Source organism: Oncorhynchus keta, unplaced genomic scaffold (assembly GCF_023373465.1).
Source record: "Oncorhynchus keta strain PuntledgeMale-10-30-2019 unplaced genomic scaffold, Oket_V2 Un_contig_20958_pilon_pilon, whole genome shotgun sequence".
Taxonomy (NCBI): Eukaryota; Metazoa; Chordata; class Actinopteri; order Salmoniformes; family Salmonidae; genus Oncorhynchus; species Oncorhynchus keta.
This window is the reverse complement of record NW_026282246.1, coordinates 23832-33366: the sequence shown is the minus strand read 5'-3', so window position 1 is coordinate 33366 and position 9535 is coordinate 23832.

Below are 9535 nucleotides of genomic sequence, written 5' to 3'. Positions count from 1 at the left end.
GAATAGGGCTCTGGTCTAACTTGTAGTGCACTACATAGGGAATAGTGCCATTTGAGACGTTACCCCCAACGAGAAGATGAAATGTAAACGTGTTTGTTTGTTTGTTTGTTTGTTTGTTTGTTCAATGAGGAGACACTATAAAGTCACGGAGGGACATGTCGTTCCTGTCGTCTACAGACTGAATTAAAAGATGGGGAAAGTTCCATGTTTATTGTTGTCCTTCGTCATTATTATCATTATTATTATTATTATGAGACAAAATCATTAAAAAACATCTCCCATGAGGAAGTGCTGAGTGCTACTGTCTAAACTACCGTGTCAGAGTGAAAATGGTGGATGACAACAGCACCACTATTCTCTATAATCTACTCCTCTCGTGACCAGAGTCAACTATATCATTTACAGTTACAGCTCTTCAATCATTGGTTCTTCTCTGGTGGTTGGTCTATAGTGAATATAGGTGATTGGTTCTTCTCTGGTGTTCTGAAAGCAGGTGAATGGTTCTTCTCTGGTGGTTCCGGGAAGCAGGTGATTGGTTCTTCTCTGGTGGTTCTGAAAGCAGGTGATTGGTTCTTCTCTGGTGTTTCCGAAAGCAGGTGATTGGCAGCTACAGCTTCTCTGATCATTAGTGTCCCTTCAGGCCCAGTAGCAGGTCTGGTCTATTGGCTGCCAGAGCAGAATGGCTTACGTCTGGATAGTACTATAGGACGGGCTCTGGCAATGTGGGGGAGGATCACTGGAGAGAGAGAGGGAATAGGGTTCACTGGAGAAATAGAGAGAGATGAGAGGATAGGGCTGGTCTAGAGAGAGAGAGATGAGAGGATCACTGGAGAGAGAGAGATGAGAGGATCACTGGAGAGAGTGAGAGATAGAGGGAATACTGGTCTATAGAGAGACTATATAGATGGGATCTGGAGAGAGTAGTACACAATATAGGGAATCAGGGCTCTGGTCTAGAGAGAGATGAGAGGATCACTGGTCTAGAGAGAGAGATGAGGGATCACTGGAGAGAGAGATAGGAATAGGATCACTGGAGACTAGATAGAATAGGGGAGGATCACTGGAGAGAGAGATGATAGGGAGGATCACTGGAGAGAGAGATATAGGGAATAGGGCACTGGAGAGAGTGCACTATATAGGGAGGGCTCACTGGAGAGAGAGAGAGATATAGAGATAGGATCACTATAATAGTTCAGAGAGGAATAGGGCTCACTGGTCTATAATAGTGCAGATGGGAATAGGGCTCTGGTCTATAGTAGTGCACTGTAAACAGGGCTCTGGTCTGATAACAGTAATAAATAGGCAGTACAGGACTGACTATAGTAGTTCATAAATAGGAATAGGGACTGGTCTATAATAGTGCACTATATAGGGAATAGGGCTGACAACTAATAAACAGGGAAGTAGGGCTCTGGTCTATACAACTATATAGGGAATAGGGTCTGGACTGAGTAGTTCACTATATAGGAATAGGGCTCTGGATGACAGTGCACTATATAAACAGGGCTCTGGTCTATAGTAGTACACTATATAGGGAATAGGGCTCTGGTCTATAGGAGTGACACAGTATATAGGGAATAGGGCTCTGGTCTAGGACTGACAGGATAGGGAACAGGGCTCTGGTCTAGGAGTGAGTTCACTATATAGGGAACAGGGCTCTGGTCTGAGTGCAGGATCAGGGCTCTGGACTATAACAGTACACATATAGGGAACAGGGCTCTGGTCTATAGTAGTGCACAGTATAGGAACAGGGCTCTGGTCTACAAGTAGTAACTATATAGGGAATAGGGCTCTGGTCTATAGTAGTTAAACAGGCATAGGGCTCTGGTCTACAGTAGTACTATATAGGCAGTAGGGCTCTGGTCTATAGTAGTAAACTATATAGTATAGGGCTGGTCTATAGTAGTTAGGGAATAGGGCTCTGGTCTAGGACTGTCACAGTATAGGGAACAGGGCTCTGGTCTATAGTACTGACAACTAATAGGGAATAGGGCTCTGTCTATAGTAGTGACACTATATAGGGAATAGGGCTCTGTACAGGACTGACCAGTAATAAATGAAACAGGGTACTCTGGTCTGGGGACAGGCAATAGGACTGACAACAGTAGTTAAATAGGGAATAGGGACTGTCAACAGTAGTAAACAGGCAGGGAATAGGACTGACAACAGTAGTAAACTATATAGTAATAGGGCTGACTATAGTAGTATATAGGAATAGGGCTCTGGTCTACAGGACTGACTATATAGGGAATAGGGCAGTACTAGTACTGACACTATATAAATAGGGCTCTGGTCTACCAGTAATATATAGGGAATAGGGCTCTGACAAGTAGTCAGTATATAAACAGGGTACTCTGACAACTAGTAATAAATAGGGAATAGGACTGACATACAGTAGTTCATAAACAGGCAGGGACTGACAACAGTATAGGGCTCTGTCTATAATAGTGACTGACATAGGGAATAGTAATAAGTAGTAACTATATAGGGAATAGGGACTGACTCTAACAGTAGTAAACAGGAATAGGGCTCTGGTCCTACTTAATAATAGGGAATAGGCTGGTACAGGACTGACAACAGTATTAAATAGGGCTCTGGTGACTGACAATAGTGCTAAACAGGCCATGTACTGGTCTACTGTGCACTAATAGGGAATAGGGCTCTGGTCTAGTAGTGGACTGACAACAGTAATAAATAAACAGGGTACTCTGACAACAGTAGTGTACTACAGGCAATAGTACAGGACTGACTCTGGTCTAAAGTAGTGTACTAATAGGGAACAGGGCTGAAACAGGCTCTGTACAAGTATGACTAACAGGTGCCATTGGGGCTGTCAACAGTAATAAAAAGGGACTGACAACAGTTTACAGGGCTCTTGACAGGACTGACAACAGTAATAAATGAAGGTGAATAAACAGTACAGGACTGACAACAGTATGTAAACAGGCCTGATGTTTAAACGTGTTGTTTGTTTGTTTGTTTGACAGGACTGACAACTGTATTAAACAGGCAGTACAGGACTGACAACTGTAATAAACAGGCAGTACAGGACTGAAACAGTAATAAACAGGCAAACAGGACTCAACAGTAGGAAGTGCTGAGGCAGTATCACCGGACAGAGTGACAATGGTGGATACAACAGGCCACTATTCTCTAGGAATAAAGAGAACTATATCAGTACAGTTACAGTAGTAAACATTGGTTCTTCTCTGACAACAGTATTAAATGAAACTGGCAGTACAGGACTGACAGCAGGTGAACAGGTTCTTCTGGTGGACACAACAGTTCTAAAGCAGGTGATTGGTTCTTCTCTGGTGTTTATACGAAAGCAGGTGATTGGCAGCTACAGCTTGGCTCTTTGATCATTGGCTGTCCCTTCAGGCAGTACAGGACTGACACTGCCAGAGCAGACAGGATGACATAGTAGGATAAACAGGGGAGGACTCACTGGAGTAGAGAACAGGCAGATACAGGACTGACAGATGAGTAGTAAACAGGAGAGGGGCAGGACTGACAACAGTAATAAATGAAACAGGCAGTACAGGACTGACAGGGGACAGTAATAGAGAGAGGCAGATACAGGACTGACAATCACTGGAGAGAAATCAGGCAGAGGATCACTGGACAGAGAGATGAGAGGATCACTGGAGATACTGAGGGGAGGAGTCACTGGAGGAGTAGAGGACTGACAGAATGGAGGGAGTAATAAATGAGAGGCAGGATACAGGACTGACAGGGTAGATAAACAGGGAGGACAGGACTGGACAACAGTAATAAACAGGCACAGGACTGACAACAGTATTAGAGGGAGGACAGGAGAGAGAGAGATACAGGACTGACAACAGTATTAAACAGGCAGTACAGGACTGACAGGATCAGTGGATAAATAAACAGGCAGTACAGGACTGACATGTAATAAACAGGCAGTACAGGACTGACAGGATCACTAATAAATGAAATCACTGGAGAGGACTGACAACAGTAATAAACAGGCAGTACAGGACTGACAACAGTAATAAACAGGCAGTACAGGACTGACAACAGTAATAAACAGGCAGTACAGGACTGACAACAGTATTAAACAGGCAGTACAGGACTGACAACAGTAATAAACAGGCAGTACAGGACTGACAACAGTAATAAACAGGCAGTACAGGACTGACAACAGTAATAAACAGGCAGTACAGGACTGACAACAGTAATAAACAGGCAGTACAGGACTGACAACAGTAATAAACAGGCAGTACAGGACTGACAACAGTAATAAACAGGCAGTACAGGACTGACAACAGTAATAAATGAAACAGGAAATAGCAGGGTGAACTTGGTCGAGACTCTGAACCAATCACGCCCCGTGTTTATACTCACCACAGTTGTTAAGGGTGAAGAGCGGGTGGCTGGTGGGCAGGGGTTCAGGGACGGTGACGTCGAGTCCAGCTCCCGCTATCTGACCGCTGGACAGGGCTTCATACAGATCCTCCTGGTCTACCACCCCTCCTCTACCACACACAGCATCACCATGTTACTGTCTACCACCCCTCCTCTACCACACACAGCATCACCATGTTACTGTCTACCACACACAGCCATCACCATGGTACTGTCTACCACCCCTCTACCACACACAGCATCACCATGTTACTGTCTACCACACACAGCCATCACCATGGTACTGTCTACCACCCCTCTACACAGCCATCACCATGTTACTGTCTACCACCCCTCCTCTACCACACACAGCCATCACCATGTTACTGTCTACCACCCCTCCTCTACCACACACAGCCATCACCATGTTACTGTCTACCACCCTCCTCTACCACACACAGCCATCACCATGTTACTGTCTACCACCCTCCTCTACCACACACAGCCATCACCATGTTACTGTCTACCACACACAGCCATCACCATGTTACTGTCTACCACCTCCTCTACCACAGCCATCATCATGTTACTGTCTACCACCCCTCCTCTACCACACACAGCCATCACCATGTTACTGTCTACCACACACAGCCATCACCATGTTACTGTCTGTTACCACCCTCCTCTACCACACACAGCCATCATCATGTTACTGTCTACCACCCCTCCTCTACCACACACAGCCATCACCATGTTACTGTCTACCACCACAGCCATCATACCACACACAGCCATCACCATGTTACTGTCTACCACCCTCCTCTACCACACACAGCCATCACCATGTTACTGTCTACCACACACACACAGCCATGTTACTGTCTACCACCCCTCCTCTACCACAGCAGCATCACCATCACCACCATGTTACTGTCTACCACCCCTCCTCTACCACACACAGCCATCACCATGTTACTGTCTACCACCCCTCCTCTACCACACACAGCCATCATCATGTTACTGTCTACCACCCCTCCTCTACCACACACAGCCATCACCATGTTACTGTCTACCACCCCTCCTCTACCACACACAGCATCACCATGTTACTGTCTACCACCCCTCCTCTACCACACACAGCATCACCATGTTACTGTCTACCACACACAGCCATCACCATGTTACTGTCTACCACCCCTCCTCTACCACACACAGCCATCACCATGTTACTGTCTACCACACACAGCCATCATCATGTTACTGTCTACCACACACAGCCATCATCATGTTACTGTCTACCACTCCTCTACCACACACAGCCATCATCATGTTACTGTCTACCACCCCTCCTCTACCACACACAGCCATCATCATGTTACTGTCTACCACCCCTCCTCTACCACACACAGCCATCACCATGTTACTGTCTACCACCCCTCCTCTACCACACACAGCCATCATCATGTTACTGTCTACCACCCCTCCTCTACCACACACAGCCATCACCATGTTACTGTCTACCACCCCTCCTCTACCACACACAGCCATCATCATGTTACTGTCTACCACCCCTCCTCTACCACACACAGCCATCATCATGTTACTGTCTACCACCCCTCCTCTACCACACACAGCCATCACCATGTTACTGTCTACCACCCCTCCTCTACCACACACAGCCATCATCATGTTACTGTCTACCACCCCTCCTCTACCACACACAGCCATCACCATGTTACTGTCTACCACCCCTCCTCTACCACACACAGCCATCATGTTACTGTCTACCACACACAGCCATCACCATGTTACTGTCTACCACCCCTCCTCTACCACACACAGCCATCACCATGTTACTGTCTACCACCCCTCCTCCACACACAGCCATCACCATGTTACTGTCTACCACCCCTCCTCTACCACACCAGCATCACCATGTTACTGTCTACCACACACAGCCATCATCATGTTACTGTCTACCACCCCTCCTCTACCACACAGCATCACCATGTTACTGTCTACCACCCCTCCTCTACCACACACAGCCATCATCATGTTACTGTCTACCACCCATCTACCACAGCCATCACAGATGTTACTGTCTACCACCCCTCCTCTACCACACACAGCCATCATCCATGTTACTGTCTACCACCCCTCCTCTACCACACACCACATCCACCACCCCTGCTCTAGACACACAGCCATCACCATGAGGGACTGTCTACCACCCCTCCTCTACCACACACAGCCATCACCATGTTACTGTCTACCACCCCTCCTCTACCACACACAGCCAGAGAGGTTACACCACACTGACAGGAAGTCAGTTACTGTCTACCACCCCTCCTCTACCACACACAGCCATCACCATGTTACTGTCTACCACCCATCCATCTACCACACACAGCCATCATATGTTACTGTCTACCACCCCTGACTGGCCAACTCATCCATCACACTGTCTACAGCCATCACCATGTTACTGTCTACCACCCCTCCTCTACCACACACAGCCATCACCATGTTACTGTCTACCACACACTGCCATCATCATGTTACTGTCTACTCACCCATCCTCTACCACACACAGCCATCATATGTTACTGTCAGACCACCCAACTCATCCATACCACACACAGCCATCACAACATGTTACTGTCTACCAAGTCAGACTGACTGCCATCACCATGTTACTGTCTACCACCCCTCCTCTACCACACACAGCATCACCATGTTACTGTCTGGACCACACTCAGCCATCACCATGTTACTGTCTAGAGGGGACCCCTCCTCTACCACACTGTTAGCCATCAGTCATGTTACTGTCTGGCCACCCCTCATCCCATAGAGATCAGATGTTACTGTCTACCACCCCTCCTCTACCATAGAGACAGCCATCACCATGTTACTGTCTACCACCCATCCATAGAGACTACAGGGATCAGATGTTACAACACACCACAGGAAGTCAGACCATGTTACTGTCCAACCATCCATAGAGACTAGCATCACCAGTTACTGACAGGACACACTGACAGCCATCATCATGACTGTCTACCACCCCAGACTCCTCTAGAGACTAGATCAGAGTTACTGTCTACACACACAGCCATCACATGTTCACTGTCTACCACCTCATCCATAGAGACACAGCATCACAGGAAGTCAGACTGACTGGCCAACTCATCCATAGAGACTAGAGAGAGACCACACACAGCCATCACCATGTTACTGTCTACCACTCATCCTCTACCACAGGGACAGCAACATTCATGTTACTGACTGGCCACCCCATCCATAGAGACTAGAGGGAGAGAGCCATCACATGTTCAGACTGACTACCACCCCTCCTCTACCACACACAGCCATCATCATGTTACTGTCTACCACCCCATCCTAGGGACACAGGACCAGTTACTGTCTACAACACTGACAGGAAGTCAGTTACTGTCCACCACTCATCCATAAAGACTAGACACACAGCCATCACCATGAAGTCAGACTGACTACCAACCATCCATACCACAGAGGGAGAGAGGACATCATCATGTTACTGTCTACCACCCCTCCTCTACCACACACAGCCATCACCATGTTACATACCACCCCTCCTCTACCACACACAGCCATCATCATGGAGAGTCTACCACCCTGACAGGAAGTCAGACAGCCAATCACCATGTTACTGTCTAGACACAACAGCCATCATCATGTTACTGTCTACCACCATAGAGACTACACACAGCCATCACATGTTACAGGAAGAGACACCCCTCCTCTACCACACACAGCATCATCATCATGTTACTGTCTACCAGACTGGTACCATATCCCCATACCACACACAGCCATCACCATGTTACTGTCTACCACCCCTCCTCTACTCACACAGCATCACCATGACTGTCTACCACACACAGCCATATCTCATGTTACTGTCTATCCAGTGGTACTCTACCCACAGCCATCAAGTCAGTTACTGTCTACCACCCCATCCTCTACCACACACAGCCATCACCATGTTACTGTCTAGTGGTACCCCTCCTCTACCACACACAGCCATGTCCATATTCCTGTCTACCACCCCATCCACCACACACAGCATCACCATGTTAGTGGTCACCACATTCAGCCATCACCATACTGTGGTACCACCCTCCTCTACACACACAGCATCACCATGTCTACTGTGGTACCACACACAGCCATCATCAAGTCAGACTGTGGTACCATACCACCAGCCATCATCCATGTTACTGTCTACCACCCCAGTCCTCCATACCACACACAGCCAGTGGTACCATGTTACTGTCTACACACACAGCCATCACATGGTTACTATCTCACCTTATTCCCCATTAACACCTACCACACAGCATCATCCATGGTACCATATTCCCCATCTCAGTACCACACACCCATATGTGTGTGGTGTGTGTTGTGTGTGTGTGTGTGTCTCCAGTGTGTGTGTGGTGTGTGTATCTCAGTGGTACAGGAAGTGTGTATCTCAGTGGTACCATGGTCCAACTCATCCATGGTCACTGCTGGTGAGAAGATGGACAACACACTTTTGGACACCAGTCCTTGACTACCAACTATGTCCATTAGAGACTCTGGGAGAGAGGACAACATACTGACAGGAAGTCAGACTGACTGGCCAACTCATCCATAGAGACTAGAGGGAGAGAGGACAACATACTGTCAGGAAGTCAGACTGACTGGCCAACTCATCCATAGAGACTAGAGGGAGAGAGGACAACATACTGACAGGAAGTCAGACTGACTGGCCAACTCATCCAACATAGACAGGAAGTCAGACTGACTGGAACTCATCCAGAGGTAGAGAGGACAACACACAGACAGGAAGTCAGACTGACTGGCCAACTCATCCATAAAGACTAGAGGGAGAGAGGACAACACACTGTTAGGAAGTCAGACTGACTGGCCAACTCATCCATAGAGACTAGAGGGAGAGAGGACAACATACTGACAGGAAGTCAGACTGACTGGCCAATCTCAGTGACCATCCATAGAGACTAGATCTCAGAGGGACAACACACTGACAGGAAGTCAGACTGACTGGCCAATGACCATCCATAGAGACTAGAGGGAGAGAGGACAACACACTGGCCAACCATCCATGACAGGAAGTCAGACTGACTGG